This window comes from Meles meles, chromosome X, assembly GCF_922984935.1.
Source record: "Meles meles chromosome X, mMelMel3.1 paternal haplotype, whole genome shotgun sequence".
NCBI lineage: Eukaryota > Metazoa > Chordata > Mammalia > Carnivora > Mustelidae > Meles > Meles meles.
In genome coordinates, this window is record NC_060087.1 from 51,976,452 (window position 1) to 51,996,653 (window position 20,202).

A 20,202-nucleotide genomic window follows, 5' to 3' on the forward strand; every position below is an offset into this window, starting at 1 on the left:
AAATCAAACACCTGGAAGCTAAAGACCACCTTGCTTAAGAATGCTTGGATCAACCAGGAGATCAAAGATGAACTTAAACAATTCATGGAAACCAATGAGAATGAACACACCTCGGTTCAAAACCTATGGGATACAGCAAAGGCGGTTCTAAGGGGGAAATACATAGCCATCCAAGCCTCCCTCAAAAACTGTGAAAAATCCAGAATACACCAGCTGTCTCTACACCTTAAAGAACCGGAGAATCAACAACAAATCAAACGAACTCCACATGCAAGAAGGGAAATAATCAAGAATAGAGCAGAGATCAATGAGGTAGAAACCAGAGATACAGTAGAATGTATCAATGAAACTAGAAGCTGGTTTTTTGAAAGAATCAATAAGATCGAAAAACCGTTGGCCACACTAATCCAAAAGAAAAGAGAGAAAGCCCAAATTAATAAAATTATGAATGAAAAGGGAGAGATCACATCTAACACCAAGGAAATAGAAACAATCATCAGAAATTATTACCAACAGTTATACGCCAATAAGCTAAGCAAGCTAGATGAAATGGATGCATTCATGGAAAACTACAAACTCCCAAAATTGAACCAGGAAGAAATTGACAACCTGAATAGACCAATATCTAGTAATGAGACTGAAGCAGTGATCAAAACCCTTCGGAAAAACAAGAGCCCAGGACCTGACGGATTCCCTGGGGAATACTACCAAACTTTCAAAGAAGAAATAACACCAATTCTCCTGAAGCTGTTCCAAAAAATTGAAGCAGAACTAAAACTTCCAGACTCTTTTTATGAAGCCAGCATTACCCTGATCCCCAAAATAGGCAAAGACCGTACCAAAAAGGAGAATTTCAGAGCAATATCACTGATGAATATGGATGCACAGATTCTCAACAAGATCCTAGCAAACAGGATCCAGCAGTACATTAAAAAGATTATCCACCATGACCAGGTGGGATTCATCCTTGGGTTGCAAGGTTGGTTCAACATTCGCAAATCAATCAATGTGATAGAACAAATCAATAAGAGAAGAGAGAAGAACCACATGGTCCTCTCAATTGATGCAGAAAAAGCATTGGACAAAATCCAGCATCCGTTCCTGATGAAAACGCTTCAAAGTATAGGGTTAGAGGGAACATTCCTGAACTTCATAAAATCTATCTATGAAAGACCCACAGCAAATATCATCCTCAATGGGGAAAAGCTTGCAGCCTTCCCGTTGAGATCCGGAACACGACAAGGATGCCCACTCTCACCACTCTTGTTCAACATAGTATTAGAAGTTCTAGCAACGGCAATCAGACAACTAAGAGAAATAAAAGGTATCCAAATTGGCAAGGAAGAAGTCAAACTCGCTCTCTTCGCAGACGATATGATTCTTTATATGGAAAACCCCAAAGACTCCACCCCCAAACTACTAGAACTCATACAGCAATTCAGTAATACAAAGTCAATGTACAGAAATCAGTGGCTTTCTTATACACTAACAATGAAAATACAGAAAGGGAAATTAGAGAATCGATTCCATTTACTATAGCACCAAGAACCATAAGATATCTGGGCATAAACCTAACCAAAGAGGTAAAGGACCTGTACTCGAGGAACTACAGAACACTCATGAAGGAAATTGAAGAAGACACAAAAAGATGGAAGACCGTTCCATGCTCTTGGATTGGAAGAATAAACATTGTTAAAATGTCTATACTGCCTAGGGCAATCTATACTTTTAATGCCATTCTGATCAAAATTCCACCGGTATTTTTCAAAGAGCTGGAGCAAATAATCCTAAAATTTGTATGGAATCAGAAGAGACCCCGAATTGCTAAGGAAATGTTGAAAAACAAAAACGAAACTGGCGGCATCACGTTACCCTATTTCAAGCTTTACTACAAAGCTGTGATCACCAAGACAGCGTGGTACTGGCATAAAAATAGACACATGGACCAGTGGAACAGAGTGGAGAGCCCAGATATGGACCCTCAACTCTATGGTCAAATAATCTTCGACAAAACAGGAAAAAATATTCAATGGAAAAAAGACAGTCTCTTCAATAAATGGTGCTGGGAAAACTGGACAGCGATATGTAGAAGAATGAAACTCGACCATTCTCTTACACTGTACACAAAGATAAACTCGAAATGGATAAAATACCTCAACGTGAGACAGGAATCTATCAGAATCCTAGAAGGGAACATAGACAGTAACCTGTTCGATAGCAGCCACAGCAAGTTCTTTCAAGATATGTCTCCAAAGGCCAAGGAAACAAAAGTGAAAATGAACTTTTGGGACTTCATCAAGATCAAAAGCTTCTGCTTTTGAAACAGTCAACAAAACCAAAAGGCAACCCACGGAATGGGAGAAGATATTTGCAAATGACAGTACATTCAAAAGGTTGATATCCAGGATCTATAAAGAACTTCTCAAACTCAACACACACAAAAGAGATAATCATATCAAAAAATGGGCAGAAGATATGAACAGACACTTCTCCAATGAAGACATACAAATGGCTATCAGACACATGAAAAAATGTTCATCATCACTAGCCATCAGGGAGATTCAAATTAAAACAGCATTGAGATACCACCTGACACCACTTAGAATGGCCAAAATTAGCAAGACGGGAAACAACGTGTGTTGGAGAGGATGTGGAGAAAGGGGAACCCTCTTACACTGTTGGTGGGAATGCAAGTTGGTGCAGCCACTTTGGAGAACAGTGTGGAGATTCTGCAAGAAATTAAGAAAAGAGCTTCCCTATGACCCTGCAATTGCACTGCTGGGTATTTACCCTGAAGATACAGATGTAGTGAAAAGAAGGGCCATCTGTACCCCAATGTTTTTGCAGCATTGGCTACGGTCGCCAAACTGTGGAAAGAACCAAGATGCCCTTCAACGGATGAATGGATAAGGAAGATGTGATCCATATACACAATGGAGTATTATGCCTCCATCAGAAAGGATAAATACCCAACTTTTGTAGCAACATGGACAGGACTAGAAGAGATTATGATGAGCGAAATAGGTCAAGCAGAGAGAGTCAAGTATCATATGGTCTCACTTATTTGTGGAGCATAACAAATAACATGGAGGACATGGGGAGATGGAGAGGACAGGGAGTTGAGGGAAACTGGAAGGGGAGATGAACCATGAGAGACTATGGACTCTGAAAAACAACCAGAGGGTTTTGAAGGGGTGTGGGGGGGTGGGAGGTTGAGGAACCAGGTGGTGGGTAATAGGGAGGGCACATACTGCATGGAGCACTGGGTGTGATGCCAAAGCAATGAACACTGTTATGCTGTAAATAAACAAATAAAAAAAAAGACTTATAGTAAAAAAAAAAAAAGTCTGTGGAGAATGCAACTTTCCAGTAATATCTTTTTTTTAGGAAGATAGGTTTTTAAGTGTATGCATCCAATTATAAGAAAAGAGCCATATATTTAGCTCTGAAGGAAAAAAAAAAAAACTCCGGAGAATGCAACTTTTTAAGTGTTTTTAAAAGTGTTTGTGCTCTGTGTGTCATATCATGGCACACTGATCAAAAACTAATGAAGTACTACTTTATGGTGACTAACATAATATAATTAAATAAAACTGAAATTATGAGATTTTAGAAAGCTAAAAAAGTATGTGTGGAAGCATACAGAAAGTATAACAACATTAAACTAAAATATTTTAAAAATGGAGATAGAAGCAGTTTCAAGTGTATTTTGGGAAGCATAAAGAAAGTGCCATGTACCTAACTCAGTGGATCAAATCTGTGTAGATACCGTCTATCAACCAACATCTCGTTTCATGGAGATGGGGTGTTTTCACTTGTATCTGTGGAAGCACAAGGGAAGTAGCATTTATTTAACTCAGTGAAACACGATGGTGTAGAAACCATATTTTAAGTAATATATTCATTAACAGAGGTAGAAACTCTTTCAGATATATTTGTAGAAGCACGAGGAAAGTGCTATAATGCATAATACCTAGAGATAAGTCTGTGTAGAAAGCATCTTGCAAATAACTTCTTTCATGAAGATGGAAGAATTTTCAAATGTGTGTATGGAAGCATAGGGACAGTGCCATATACCTAACAAAGTGAAATATGTCTGTGTAGAAAGCATCCATCAAACAAATCTTGTTTCAATGATGTAAGGGTGGATTCAAATGTATGTGTGGTAACACAAGGAAAGTGCCAAATATTTAACTCAGTGAAACAAGACTATGCTGAAACCATCTTCAGAGAAAAATCTTTTGCAATAATAGAAACCAGTTCAAATGTATTTGTGGAAACATAAGGAAAGCATCATAAGATGCTTATCTCAGAGGAGCAAGTCTATATAAAAAACATAACATAATAAAATCTAAAAAAAAAAGAAAGCAACTTTCACTTAACTTCTTTCATGTATATAAAAGTGTTTTCCAATGTGTGTGTGTGGAAGCATAAAGTACCACATACTTACCCTTACAAAAGAACATTGCATAGAAAGCATCATTCAACTAACATCCTGTTTCCTGAAGATAGAAGTGTTTTCAAATGTATAGATGGAAGCTTAAGGAAAGTGCCATATACTAATTTCCAAGAAAGAAGAGAGTATAGAAAACACCATTCCATTGCATTTTTTTTTTGACCAAGATAGAGGCATTTTCAAATTTATGTGAGGAAACATAAGGAAAGTGTCATACACTTAAGTCAGTGAAACAATTCCATGCAGGAGCCATCCAACAACCAACAAGTTGTGTCATGGAGACAGGGGTGTATTCACATGTTTGTGTGGAACCATAAGTAAGGTGCCATACACTTAACTCCAACAAAGACCACCATATACATAACAACATTCAACTAACATCTTTTTTGATGGACATAGACGTGTGTACAAAAGTATTTGTGTTAAGATAATGAAAGTGCCGCATAATTAACACAGTGAAATGAAACTAGGGGGAAAGGATCTTGCGCTAGCATCTTTCATGATGACAGAAGTGTTTTCAAAATGTTGTGAAGAAGCATTAGGAAAGTGTCATATACTTGGAGAAATCAGCCTGTGTGGACAGCATCTTACACTTCTCCATTCATGCAGATAGAAGAATTTTCAAATATGTATGTGGATTCATTAAAAAAAGTGTCATATAGGGGCGCCTGGGTGGCTCAGTGGGTTAAAGCCTCTGTCTTCAGCTCAGGTCATGATCCCGGGGTCCTGGGATCGAGCCCCGCGTGGGGCTTTCTGCTCAGCAGGGAGCCTGCTTCCCTTCCTCTCTCTCTGCCTGCCTCTCTGCCTACTTGTGATCTCTGTCTGTCAAATAAATAAATAAAATCTTTTAAAAAAAAAAGTGTCATATACTTGGGGTGCCTGGGTGGCTTGGTGGGTTAAAGCCTCTGCCTTTAGCTCAGGTCATGATCCTGGGTTCCTGGGATCGAGCCCCACATCGGGCTCTCTGCTCAGCAGGAAGCCTGCTTCCTCCTCTCTCTCTGTCTGCCTCTCTGCCTACTTGTGATCTCTGTCTGTCAAGTAAATAAATAAAATCTCTTTTAAAAAAGTGTCATATACTTAATTCAGTTACACAAGTCAGTGTGGAAAACATTTTCATCTAACTCCTTGGTTAATTAATGCATAAACATTTTTAAAAGTATGTGTGGAAGCATATAGAAAGTGACAAATACTTAGGGAAACACGTTTCTGTAGAAAACATCCACCCACCAATATCTTGATTCATGGTGACTGGGGCATATTCAAATTTATGTGTTGAAGCACAAGGAAAATGCCATATACTTATCTCCAGGATAGAACACTTCAGAGAAAGCATCATTCAACTAGTATCTTCATTCATAAAGATAGAAGTGTTTTAAAATATATGTGTGGAAGTCAAGGGAGAATGACATATACTTAACTACAAAAGGAACATGGCCTAGAAAAACAACATTAAACCAATATTATTTTTTATGGAGATAGAAGGAGAGAAGCACTTTCAAATATATGTCTGAAAGCATTATGAAAAGTGCCACATAAGTAATGAAGTGAAACATATCTGTGTAGAAAGCATCCATCAACCAACATCTTGTATCAAGGCCATAGGGGTGGAATCAGAAATATGTGTGGAAGTATAAGGAAAGTGCCACATATTTAACTCAGTGAAACAATACTGTGTTGAAACCATCTTGAAAGAAATATCTAAGGCAAGTTACTTCCATTATGAAAGCATCATATACTTACCTCAGGGAAACAAGTCTGTGTAGAAAGCAACTTTCACTTAAATTCTTTCACATATATAAAAGTGTTTTCAGTTTTTTGTGTGTGTAAGAATAAGGAGAGAGTCATATACTTACCTCTATGAAAGAATTGTATAGAATTCATCATTCAACTAACATCTTCTTTCATAAAGATAAGAACTGCTTTCAAATGTATAGGTGGAAGATTAAGGAAAGGGCCATATACTTATATCCAAGAAAAAACAAAGTGCAGAAACCTCCATTCCACTCATATCTTTTTTTGATGGACACTGAAGAATTTTCAAATGTTTGTGCAGAACCATAGGAAAGGACAATACACTTAACTCAGGGAAACAAGTCTGTGCAGAAAGCATCCATCAACAAAGAAGTTGTGTCATAGAGACAGGAGTGTGTTCACATGTTTGTGTGGAACCATAAATAAAGTGTCATAGACCACTATATGGAGGAGTCAAGATGGCCGGGAAGTAGGAGGAGATGCTGTTTCAACCTGTACCCTAAAGTGAGGTGATAGCCTACCAAAGAACTCGGATCATCCATGAAATCAGCCTGAGATCAGAAATATACACGTCTGGATCTCTGCAGGAGCAGAAGACGCCAGTGGGCAGGTAAAGTGGAGTGGTAACTTCGAACTGATTTCGGAAGATAAACAAAAGGGGGAGGGAGCCACAAGAGGTGACCGATTGGAAAGTAATACCCCAATAAGAGAGTGCCCTGCATCTGGGGACCAGCATTAGCTTGGAGTCTGGTTGAAAGAACTCAAAAAAGAAAAAAAAAAAGCAAAGGATCACAGGGGGAAATTGTGGGAATCAGGGCAGTTAGGGACAGGGGCTTAAGGCCCCGAACACAGGATAGCCTCCCCTGGCGCTGAGCCAGAGAGAGTGTGGTGGAGAAACCAGGTCTTGCTCCTGAGCTGCCAGCACGCCTGAGCCACCAGCATGCCAGAGAACACATGGGGTCTGGCTCCCATGAGGGGCTGGGAGCCTCGCCAGACGGCATTCCTGAAATGCCCGCATCCCACACCCTCTCTGAGAGAGGTGCGGGCAGGCATTTGCCTGGGTCACAAAGACCCCCACAGAGGGATCAGAGCCCGAGGGGTGAACGCCCCGCACCCTCCCCTGGGAGAGGTGCTCACAGGCACTAGCTGGGAGCTTTGGGACCCAGAAAAGCCAGGCACTCCCAGCCCTGGCCACAGTGAAAATCTCAGTGTGTTATTGCTGCTTGGAACCTCTCTGGCGGTCTGGAGCTGACCAGAGAGCCACCGCTGCCACGGTTTTGGGTACAAGGAGGAGATCCTGCATCCCCAGGGACCGTGACTTGGAACCTACTCTGCCAGCAGCTCTGCAGAGCGTTCTGAGACTTTTCTTTGAGAGGGAGGTCTGGGTGCAGTTTGCTCTCCTCTAAACCTCCAAAAACCATCAAAAGCTATCCAGGCGAGAGAAAACAGATGAACAAACATAAAAACCTCCAGAGAAAATATGACTGAAAAAAAAAAAAAAAAAAACGGTTTCCTCAGAGGCCCACTTGAGGGGGGCGGGAGGACCTAACGCAGGGAACATCATTGACTGAAAACCCACGTGGCAGGCCCCTCACACAGAAAACCAATGAGGAAGGAAGAAAAAAAAAAAAAGACAACATGAGAACAACCACCACAACTTCATGAATACAACTTTTATTTTTAACTAGTTACCACTATTCTGGTTCATTTTTTTATACATATAGATAATTTTTAACCTATTTACCATCACAGTGAGATGTCCAGTACATCAAATTCCTTAATCCAGGAAGAATCAAAATAACCTTCCTTGCCCACACTGAGAATTTATAACCGCTCTCCCATCTTTTCCTTCCGCCAGTGTTTCTGTGTATTTGTGTTTGTCCTGATAGTATATAAATCTTATACTTGGTGTTCATTTTGACGAGGTTCTTCCTTTTTTGCATATATATATTTCTCTCTTGTCATATGCTTTTATCAGTCTTTTTGTTTGTCTCTTTGTGTTTGTATAATTCATAAATCTTACCTTGGGGCCCATTTGGGCTGAGCCTTCTCTTTTATCTTCCCTTTTTTCCCCTGTATCTCCCTCTCTCTCTCTCTCTCACTTTTTTCTTCTTTTCTTTTTTCTTTCTTGTTCTTTTCTTTTTTCTCTCATTTGGGTGGGAAATCCTGATTGCACAGAAGTGTTCCAGGGTGCACCTTGACTGCACCACAGTCAATACATCCAGCTGCATCCAATCAGTCAGCTCTCACCAAAATGACTAGGAGGAGGAATGCCCAACAGAAGAAAAATACAGAGGATGGAACTTCTGCAACAGAGCTAATGGCTATGGACACAGACAATATGTCAGAAAAGGAATTCAGGCTAACAATTATCAAGGCAATAGCTAGGTTGGAGAAAGCCATGGATGACCAAACGGAATTGATTACAGTAGAAACGAAAGCCACCAGGGATGATGTACACAAGGTTAGGGCAGAATTGAAAGCCACAAGGGATGATGTTCAAAATGCTCTCAATTAATTCCAATCTAATCTAAATTCTCTAAAAGCTAGGGTAACTGAGACAGAAGATAGAATCAGTGATCTGGATGAAAAAGAAATAGAGAGAAAGGATCAGGAGGAACCCTGGAACAAACATCTCAGAAGCCATGAAAACAGAATCAGGGAAATAAATGATAACATGAAACGTTCCAACGTCAGAATTATTGGAATCCCTGAAGGGGAGGAGAAAGAAAGAAGTCTACAAGATATAGGGGAACAAGTTCTCCATGAAAATTTTCCAAATGTGGCAAATGGAACCAGCGTTCATGTACTAGAGACAGAACGGTTTCCCCCAAAGATTATAGATTCTCAAAAGTCCTCAAGACACCTGATAGTAAGAATGAATAATTTTAACTGTAGGCAGACCCTGATGAAGTCAGCTAGGACAAAGAAGCTCCTTACATACAGAGGAAGGCCCATTAGAATAACGTCAGACCTGTCCACAGAGACCTGGCAAGCCAGAAAGGGCTGGCAAAATATATTAGGGCAATAAATGAGAAGAACATGCAGCCAAGAATACTTTATCCAGCAAGACTGACATTCAAAATAGATGGAGAGATAAAGAGTTTCAAGACTGGCGAGGCATAAAAGACTATGAAACCACCAAGCTGACACTGCTGGAAATATTAAGGGGGGTTCCATAAAAAAGAAAACATCATAAGAATATCATTGAACAGAAATATAGAAATAATCTACAGACAGAAAAACTTAAAAGGTAACATGATGTCAATAAAAACTTACCTATCAATTATCTCTCTCAATGTGAATGGACTAAATGTGCCCATAAAATGACACAGGGTTGCAGATTGGATAAAACGACAGGACCCATCCATATGTTGTCTACAAGAGAACCATTTTGAACCTAAAGATACACCCAGACTGAAAGTGAAGGGATGGAGAAGCATCTTTCATGCCAATGGGCCTCAAAAGAAGGCCAGGGTAGCCATTCTCATATCAGATAAATTAGATCTTAAACTAAAGACTGTAGTCAGAGATACAGAAGGACACTACATGATTCTTAAAGGGACTATCCACCAAGATGATCTAACAATTATAAATATCTACGCACCCAATATGGGAGCAGCCAATTATATAAGAAAACTATTAATCAAGATAAAGAGTCATATTGATATGAATGTGTTAATAGTAGGAGAACTTAACACGCCTCTCTCAGTAATAGACAGATCATCAAAGCAGAAAATTAATAAAGAAATAAGAGCATTGAATGACACATTGGACCAGATGGACCTCATAGATATATACAGAACATTCCACCCTAAAACAACAGAAAACTCATTCTTCTCAAGTGCACATAGAACCTTCTCCAGAATAAACCACGAACAGGGTCACAAAGTACGACTCAACCGGTACCAAAAGACTGACATTATTCCCCGCATATTCTCAGATCACAAGGCTTTGAAACTGGAGCTCAAACACAAGAAAAAGTTCGGAAGGAACTCAAACACCTGGAAGCTAAAGACGACCTTGCTTAAGAATGCTTGGATCAGATATATAAAAAACATGCTACGTGGGGAGTCAAGATGGTGGGGATATAGGAGGAGGTGCCGTTTCAACCTGTACCCTAAAGTGAGCTGATTACCTACCAAAGAACTCCGATCACCTATGAAATCAGCCTGAGATGAGAATTATACATGTCTGGATCTCTACAGGAGCAGAAGACGCCAGTGGGCAGGTAAAGCGGAGTGGGAACGTCGGACTGATATCTGAAGATAAACAAAAGGGGGAGGGAGCCACCAGAGGTGACCGATTGGAAAGTAATACCCCAATACGAGAGTGCCCTGCATGTGGGGACCAGCATTAAATTGGAGTCTGGTTGAAAGCACTCAAAAAAAAGAGCAAAGGATCACGGGGAAATTGTGGGAATCAGGGCAGTTAGGGACAGGGGCCTAAGTCCCTGGACCCAGGACAGCCTTCCCTGGTGCTGAGCCAGAGAGAGTGAGGTGGAGAAATCAGATCCCAGTCCCTGAGCTGCCAGTGCGCCTGAGCTGCCAGTGTGCCTGAGAACTAGTGGGGTCTGGCTCCCGTGACGAGCTGGGAGCCTGGCCAGATGGCAATCCTGAAACGTGCGTGTCCCACATCCTCCCCTGGGAGAGGTGCTCATAGGTTCTAGCCTGGAGCTCTGGCATCTTGGAAAACCAGACATTCCCAGCCCGGGGCAGTGGGAAAATCTCAGTGTGCGATATCTGCTTGGAACCTCTCTGGCGGTCTAGAGCTGCCTAGACAGCCGCTGCTGCCCTGGTATTGGGTACAAGGAGGAGCAACTGCATCCCCAGGGACCGTGACTCAGAACCGACTCTGCCAGCAGCTCTGCAGAGAATTCTGAGTCTTCTCTCTGAGAGGGAGGCTGGGGTGCAGTTTGCTCTCCTCTAAAACTCCAAAAACCATCAAAAGCTGTCAAGGCAAGAGAAAACAGATGAAAGAACATAAAAACCCCCCAGAAAACAAAAGCCTGAAAAAAACCAGTATCCTCAGAGCCCACCCCCTTGAGGGGTGCGAGAGGACCTAACTCAGGGAACATCATTGTGTGAAAACCCACGTGGCAGGCCCCTCCCCCAGAAAACCAAAGAGGAAGGAAGAAAAAAAAAATAAAAGACTACAAGAGAACAACCACCACTACTTCATAAATACAACTTTTATTTTTAACTCTTTACCAGTATTCTGGTTCTTTTTTATTAATACATACAGATAATTTTTTAACCTTTTTTATCATCACACTGAGATGTCCCGTACATCAAATTCCTTAATAACGTTCTAACCTGAACCTTTTGATACATACATCCATGTTTTTCTTTTGCTTTTCTATTTTTTTAATGTTTTTAAATTTTAACTTAGTTTATTCCAGTTTATTCTTTTCTAAATTTTAATTTCTAATATACATATAGAGTTAAAATTCAAGGTAATCCCCTTTCCCCAAACAATGCTACCCCTATAGGCAAACCAGTTTTTAATCCCCCTGTAACTAAGGAATGTTGAGTCCCTTAACAGAAACATCAAGATACATCCAGGAAGAATCAAAATAACCTTCCTCGCCCACACTGAGAATTTATAACCACTCTCCCAATTTTTCCTTCTGCCAGTGTTTCTGTGAATTTGTGTTTGTCCTGATAGTATATAAATCTTATAGTTGGGGTTCTCTCTGATGAGGTTCTTCCCTTTTTTTGCTTATATATATATTTTTTTTTTCTCTTGTCATATACTTTTATCAGTCTTTTTTTTTGTCTGTTTTTTTTTTTTGCATAGTTCATAAATCTTACCTTGGGGCCCATTTGGGCTGAGCCTTCTCTGTTATCTTCCATTTTTTTTTCCTGTCTCTCTCTCTCTCACTTTTTTTTTCTTTTTTCTTTTCCTTTTTTTTTCTTTCTTCTTCTCTATTTCTTTTTCTTTTCTTTTTTCTCTCATTTGGGTGCGGAACTGTGATAGCACAGAAGAGTTCAAGGATGCACCTTGACTGCACCACAATCGATAAATCCAGCTGCATCTGTTCAGTCATCTCTTACCAAAATGACTAGGACGAGGAGTACCCCAACAGAACAAAAATACACAGGATGGACCTTCTGCATCAGAGCTAATGGCTATGGACATAGACAATATGTCGGAAAAGGAATTCAGGCTAACAATTATCCACGCAATAGCTAGGTTGGAGAAAGCCATGGATGACCAAACAGAATTGATTATGGTAGAAACGAAAGCCACCAGGGATGATGTACACAAGGTTAGGGCAGAACTGAAAGCCACCAGAAATGATGTTCAAAATGCTCTCAATGAGTTCCAACCTAATCTAAATTCTCTAAAAGCTAGGGTAACTGAGACAGAAGATAGAATTAGTGATCTGGAGGACAAACAGATAGAGAGAAAGGATCAGGAGGAAGCCTGGAACAAACAGCTCAGAAGCCACGAAAAGAGAATCAGGGAAATAAACGATGCCATGAAACGTTCCAACGTCAGAATTATTGGAATCCCTGAAGGGAAGGAAAAAGAAAGAAGTCTAGAAGATACAATGGAAGAGGTTGTCTATGAAAATTTTCCCAATCTCACGAATGGAAACAACGTTCATGTACTAGAGGCAGAGAGATTTCCTCCCAAGATTTTAGATTCTCGAAAGTCCTCACGGCACCTTATAGTTAAAATGGGGAATTATGTTTCAAGAGAGACCCTCTTAAAAGCAGCTAGGACAAAGAAGCTCCTTACATACAGAGGAAGGCCCATTAGAATAACGTCAGACCTGTCCACAGAGACCTGGCAAGCCAGGAAGGGCTGCCAAAATATATTCAGAGTACTAAATGAGAAGAACATGCAGCCAAGAATACTCTATCCAGCAAGACTGACATTTAAAATGGATGGAGAGATAAAGAGTTCCCAAGACCGGCAAGGCTTAAAAGACTATGCAACCACCAAGCCGACACTGCAGGAAATATTAAGGGGGGTCCTATAAAAGAGAAAAAATCCTAAGAATATCATTGAACAGAAATATAGAAACAATCTACAGACAGAAAGACTTCAAGGTAACACGATGTCAATAAAAACCTATCTCTCAATAATCACTCTCAATGTGAATGGCCTAAATGCGCCCATAAAACGACACAGGGTTGCAGATTGGATAAAACGACAGGACCCATCCATATGTTGTCTAGAAGAGACCATTTTGAACCTAAGGATACAACCAGACTGAAAGTGAAGGGATGGAGAAGCATCTTTCATCCCAATGGGCCCCAAAAGAAGGCCGGGGGTAGCGATTCTCATATCAGATAAATTAGATTTTAAACTAAAGACTGTAGTCAGAGAAACAGAAGGACACTACATAATTCATAAAGGGACTATCCACCAAGATGATCTAACAATTGTAAATATCTATGGCCCCAATATGGGAGCACCCAATTACATAAGAAAACTATTAATCAAGATAAAGAGTCATATTGATACGAATACAATAATAGTAGGAGATCTTAATATGCCTCTCTCAGAAATAGACAGATCATCGAAGCAGAAAATTAGTAAAGAAATAAGAGCATTGAGAGGACTATGTGGTTCTTCTCTCTTCTCTTATTGATTTGTTCTATCACATTGATTGATTTGCGAATGTTGAACCAACCTTGCAACCCAGGGATGAATCCCACCTGGTCATGGTGGATAATCTTTTTAATGTGCTTCTGGATCCTGTTTGCTAGGATCTAGTTGAGAATCTTTGCATCCGTATTCATCAGTGATATTGGTCTGAAATTCTCCTTTTTGGTAGGGTCTTTGCCTGGTCTGGGGAATCACGGTAATGCTGGCTTCATAAAAAGAGTCTGGAAGTTTTCCTTCAGCTTCAATTTTTTGGAACAGCTTCAGGAGAATTGGTGTTATTTCTTCTTTGAAAGTTTGGTAGAATTCCGCAGGGAATCCGTCAGGTCCTGGGCTCTTGTTTTTTGGGAGGTTTTTGATCACTGCTTCAATCTCGTTACTAGATATTGGTCTATTCAGGTTGTCAATTTCTTCCTGGTTCAATTTTGGGAGTTTGTATTTTTCCAGGAATGCATCCATTTCATGTAGCTTGCTTAGCTTATTGGCATATAACTGTTGGTAATAATTTCTGATGATTTTTTCTATTTCCTTGGTGTTAGTTGTGATCTAATAATGGTTTATCGATCTTATTGATTCTTTCAAAAAACCAGCTTCTAGTTTCATTGATACGTTCTATTGTATCTCTGGTTTCTACCTCATTGATCACTGCTCTAATCTTGATTATTTCCCTTCTTGCATGTGGAGTTCGTTTGATTTGTTGTTGATTCTCCGGTTCTTTAAGGTGTAGAGACAGCTGGTGTATTCTGGATTTTTCACAGTTTTTGAGGGAGGCTTGGATGGCTATGTATTTCCCCCTTAGAACCGCCTTTGCTGTATCCCATAGGTTTTGGCCCAAATTGTCTTCATTCTCATTGGTTTCCATGAATTGTTTAAGTTCATCTTTGATCTCCTGGTTGATCCAAGCATTCTTAAGCAAGGTGGTCTTTAGCTTCCAGGTGTTTGAGTTCCTTCTGAACTTTTCCTTGTGATTGAGTTCCAGTTTCAAAGCATTGTGATCTGAGAATATGCAGGGAATAATGTCAGTCTTTTGGTATCGGTTGAGTCCTGCTTTGTGACCCAGTATGTGGTCTATTCTGGAGAAGGTTCCATGTGCGCTTGAGAAGAATGAGTATTCTGTTGTTTTAGGGTGGAATGTTCTGTATATGTCTATGAGGTCCATCTGGTCCAATGTTTCATTCAATGCTCTTATTTCTTTATTAATTTTCTGCTTCGCTGATCTGTCTATTTCCGAGAGAGGCATATTAAGATCTCCTACTATTATTGTATTCATATCAGTATGACTCTTTATCTTGATTAATAGTTTTCTTATGTAATTGGGTGTTCCCATATTGGGGGCATAGATATTTATAATTGTTAGATCATCTTGGTGGATAATCCCTTTAAGAATTATATAGTGTCCTTCTGTATCTCTGACTACAGTCTTTAGTTTGAAATCTAATTTATCTGATATGAGAATCGCTACCCTGGCCTTCTTTTGGGGCCCATTGGCATGAAAGATGCTTCTCCATCCCTTCACTTTCTTTCTGGGTGTATCCTTAGGTTCAAAATCTATCTCTTGTAGACAACATTTGGATGCGTCCTGTCGTTTTATCCAATCTGCAACCCTGTGTTGCTTTATGGGCGCATTTAGGTCATTCACATTGAGAGTGATTATGGAGCGATAGGTTTTTATTGACATCGTGTTACCTTGAAGTCTTTCTTTCTGTAGAATATTTCTATGTTTCTGTTCAATGATATTCTTAGGATTTCTTCTCTTTTATAGGACCCCCCTTAATATTTCCTGCAGTGTCGGCTTGGTGGTTGCATAGTCTTTAAGCCTTGCTGGTCTTGGAAACTCTTTATCTCTCCATCCATTTTAAATGTCAGTCTTGCTGGATAGAGTATTCTTGGCTCCATGTTCTTCTCATTTAGTACTCTGAATATATTTTGGCAGCCCTTCCTGGCTTGCCAGGTTTCTGTGGACATGTCTGACGTTATTCTAATGGGCTTTCCTCTGTATGTAAGGAGGTTCTTTTTGTTTTTTTTTTCTTAATAAGTTTCTCTGAATGACAGAAGTTTTGGAGAGGTTTTTTTGTGGTTTTTATTTTAATTTCAGTTCTTTAACATACAGTGTTATATTAGTTTCAGGTGTATGATATAATAATGTGACATTTCCTTACATCACCCTGTGCTCATCACAAGTGCACTCCTTAATCCCTATCACCTGTTTCATACCCTTACCTCGTGTTTCATAACCATCAGTTTGTTTTCTGTAGTTAAGAGTCTGTTTCTTGGTTTGTCTTTCTCTCTCTTCTTCCATTTGCTCACTTGTTTTGTTTCTTAAATTCCACACATGAATGAAATCATATGGTATGAGTCTTTCCTTGAATGACTTATTTCACTGAGCATTATACTCTCTAGCTCCATCAATGTCATTGCATATGGAAATATTTCATTATTTTTTGGCTAAATAATATTCCACCATACCTTTGAAGATGGCAAAGGAGTGGGGGACTGTGTTTCAACCTGTCCCCTGAACTTAGCTGAATATCTATCAAGTCAGTCCGAACACCCACAAAATCAGCCTGAGATGTAAGATTATAAGTCTGGATAGGGACAGAGGATCTTCAAAATGTGGCAGAGTATCTTCATTCAAGAGGTACAAAGGATGGAGTTGTGATTGCATAGACAGATATTGGAGGTTAAACAGAAGGGGAGGGGCCAAACAGAAGCTACCCATTGGAAAGTAAAATAATACCTCAGTGCAAAAATGTCCTGCACCTGGGGACCAGCAATAGTTTGCAGAAAGCACCCCATAACAGAACTCAACAGAATCCAGGAGTTTAAGGGACAAATTCCAGGATGAGGTTGGCTGTTTGTGCAGAACTGTGCCTATAGACCTGGGGGGCTGGCTTTGGCCACAGCTGTCCCAACCACCACCACCACCACAGCCACTGTGCACACCCACCCAGACCAGGATCACTCACGGTTTTGGAGGCACAGGGAGCAGAGAAAAGTGGCAGCTTTGGTTGACTTCTGAGAGGATCACTGGGTGGGGCGGCATACACTGCCTGTGGGGGGCTACAGTTTTCAGTGACACTTACAGAAGGTGAGACTGTATTTTGGAGGGTTCAGAGAGGAGAAGACTGTGGCTTCTCTCCTCTGGGGTAGAGGTCTGGGTGTGGACACTGTCCTTTGCCTTGATCCTCCAAAAAAAGGGGGGAGAGCATGAAAAGTCACCAGAGAACAAAAGCCGCCAGAAAACAAAAGCCCAAAAAGTGGGTTTCCACAGAGTCCAGCCCCTTGATAAGGGGCAGGGCAACTCTGCTGAAGCAGGGGTGACTGAAAAACAACGTGGCAGGCCCTACTCCAGAAGAAGCCGGAAGAAAGAGGTACAACAACCTGAGGGGACCCATAAAGCTATAAAACCCCAACACCAGAGGAAAATAATATACTGAACTTCTGGTGTTGCTATGGCCTGCCTATTTCTTAGATACAACTTTTAAAAATACTTTCTCATGTTTCTTCTCTGTTTTTTTTTTCCTTTGTACCTACTCAGCATTTCAAATAGATGCTTAATACAACATATTCCATAGTAACTTTTTAATTTCTACTGTCTCACATTATCCTTTTTTCTTTTTCTTTTATATATATATAGAGAGATAAGCTTCAATGTAGTCCTTTTTTCCCTATCCAATACTACCTTTCTATATATACCAGTTTCAATTTCCCTGTAACTCTGGGAAGTAGTGTTCTCTAACAAAGGGAACAAAATACACCCAGGGAGAACTGAAACACCTTACCTTGCTCACTTTGAGAGATTATGCCCCACCCCTCCCCTAACCCCTTTCTCCCCCCAACTTAATAAATCTTATTCTTGGGTTTCATTTTGGTTGGGTTTTCTTGGTGGAGGCTTCCAATTGCTCTGAACATTCTCTGGGTGAACCTTGCCTGGATTTTGGTTGATATTTTCGATTCTGTACATTCCTTCAACTATCCCTCAACAGAATTACAAGGAGGAGGAACTCCCTCCAAAGAAAAGAACCAGAGACAATGCACTCTCCCACAAACCTAATAGATATGGATATAAGCAAGATGTCAGAAACAGATTTCAGGGTGACAGTTAGGAAGACAATAGCTAGGTTGGAGAAAACTATTAATGGCAACAGAGTTTCTCTAAGGGCGGAAATGAGAGCTAATCAGGCCAAAAATAAAAATGCTATAAATGTGATACAGTGTAAGCTAGATATTCTAACAGCTAGAGTAAATGAGGTAGAAGAACAAAATAATAATCTAGAAGACAAACAGATAGGAAGGAAGAGGAGGAGGCCTGGAACAAACACCTTAAAATCCATGAAAACAAAATTAGAGGAATAGCCAATGCCATGAAAAGTTCCAATGTCGGAAATATTAGGATCCCTGAGGGGGGTGGAGAGAGGGAGAGGACTAGAAGATACAGATGAGCAAATCATAGCTAAGAATGTCCCTAACCTGTGGAATGAAACAACCATTCATGTCTTAGAGGCTTAAAGGACCCCTCCCAACATCAAAAAGAGCAGACCAATGCCCCAGCATGTTGCAGTAAAACTCACAAATCTTAGAAACAAGGAAACCATCTTAAGGGCAGTTAGAGGGAAGAGATTTCTTATATACAAAAGGAGAAACCTCAGACTAACATCAGATCTGTCCACAGAGACTTGGAAAGCCATAAAGGGCTGGCAAGATCAATTCAGGATACTAAAGGAGAAGAACAGGCAACCAAAAATATGTTATCTAGCAAGCTTGCTATTCAGAACAGGTGGAGAGATAAAGAGTTTCCAGGACTAGTGGAAAACTAAAGAATATGTGATCACTAAGCAGGCCCTGCAAGAAATATTAATGGGGGTCGTCTATAAAAAGATAAAGGCCCCAAGAGTGCTATGGAACAGAAATATACAGAGACAATCTATAGAAACAAGGACTTCGGAGGCAACATGATGACAACAAAATCATATCTTTCAATAATCAATCTCAATGTGAACAGTGTAATTGCTCCCACAAAAGGGCACAGAGATGTAGATTGTATAAAAAGACATGACCTGGGGCGCCTGGTTGGCTCAGTGGGTTAGAGCCTCTGCCTTCTGCTCAGGTCATGATCTCAGGGTCCTGGGATCAAGCCCCTCATCGTGCTCTCTGCTCGGCAGGGAGCCTGCTTCCTTTTCTCTCTCTCTCTGCCTGCCTCTCTGCCTGCTTGTGATCTCTGTCAAATAAATAATAAATAAAATATTTTTTAAAAAAGACATGACCCATCCACATGCCATCTATAAGAGACTCATTTTGAACTTAAAGATAAAACCAGACTGAAAGTGAAGGGATGGAGAACAATTTTTCATGCCAATGGACCTCAAAATAAAGCCGGAGTAGTAATTCCCATATCAAATTAGATTTTAAGGTAAATATTGTAGTATGAGATACAGAAGTACACTATATCATTCCTAAAAGGTCTATCCCATAAGAGAATCTAGTAATTGTAAGTAGCTATGCCTCCAACATGGAAGCAGCCAACTACATAAGCCAACTGTTAATGAAAATAGACATATTGATAGTAATACATGAATAGTAGGATAACTCAACAATCCACTCTCAGAAATAGACAGATCATCTAAGCAAAGCATCAACAAAGAAACAAGAGCTTTGAACGACACACTGGACCAGATGGACTTCATAGATATATACAGAACATTGCACCCTAAAACAACAGAATACCCATTCTTCTTGAGCATGCATTGGAACATTCTCCAGGATAGACCACATACTGCATCACAAATCAGGGCTCAACTGATATACAAAGACTGAGATTATCCCCTGCATATTCTCAGACCACAATGATTTGAAACTGGAACTCAATCACTGGAAAATTTGGGAAGAAATTCAAACAATTGGAAGCTAAAGTCCATCCTGCTCAAGAATGTTTGGGCGAAACAGGAAATGAAAGAAGAACTTAAACAATTCATGAAAACCATGAGAAAGAAAACACATCAGTCCAAAACCTATGGGATACAGCAAAGGCAGTACTAATAGGGAAATACATAGCCATCCAAGCGTCACTCAAAAACATAGAAAAATCCCAAATTCATTAAGTAACTTTACACCTTAAAGAACTGGAGGAAAAAAACAAATGAAGCCTAAGCCAGTCACAATAAGACAAATAATTAAGATTAAAGCAGAGATTGATGTGTTAGAAACCATAAATACAGTAGACCAGATCAAAGAAATGAGAAGCTGGTTCTTTGAAAGAGTTAATAAGACCAACAAACCACTGGCCAGACTTATTCAAAAGAAAAGAGAAAGGGCTCAAATTAATAAGATTATGAGTGAAAGGGCAGACATCACAGCTAAAACCAAGGAAATAGGAA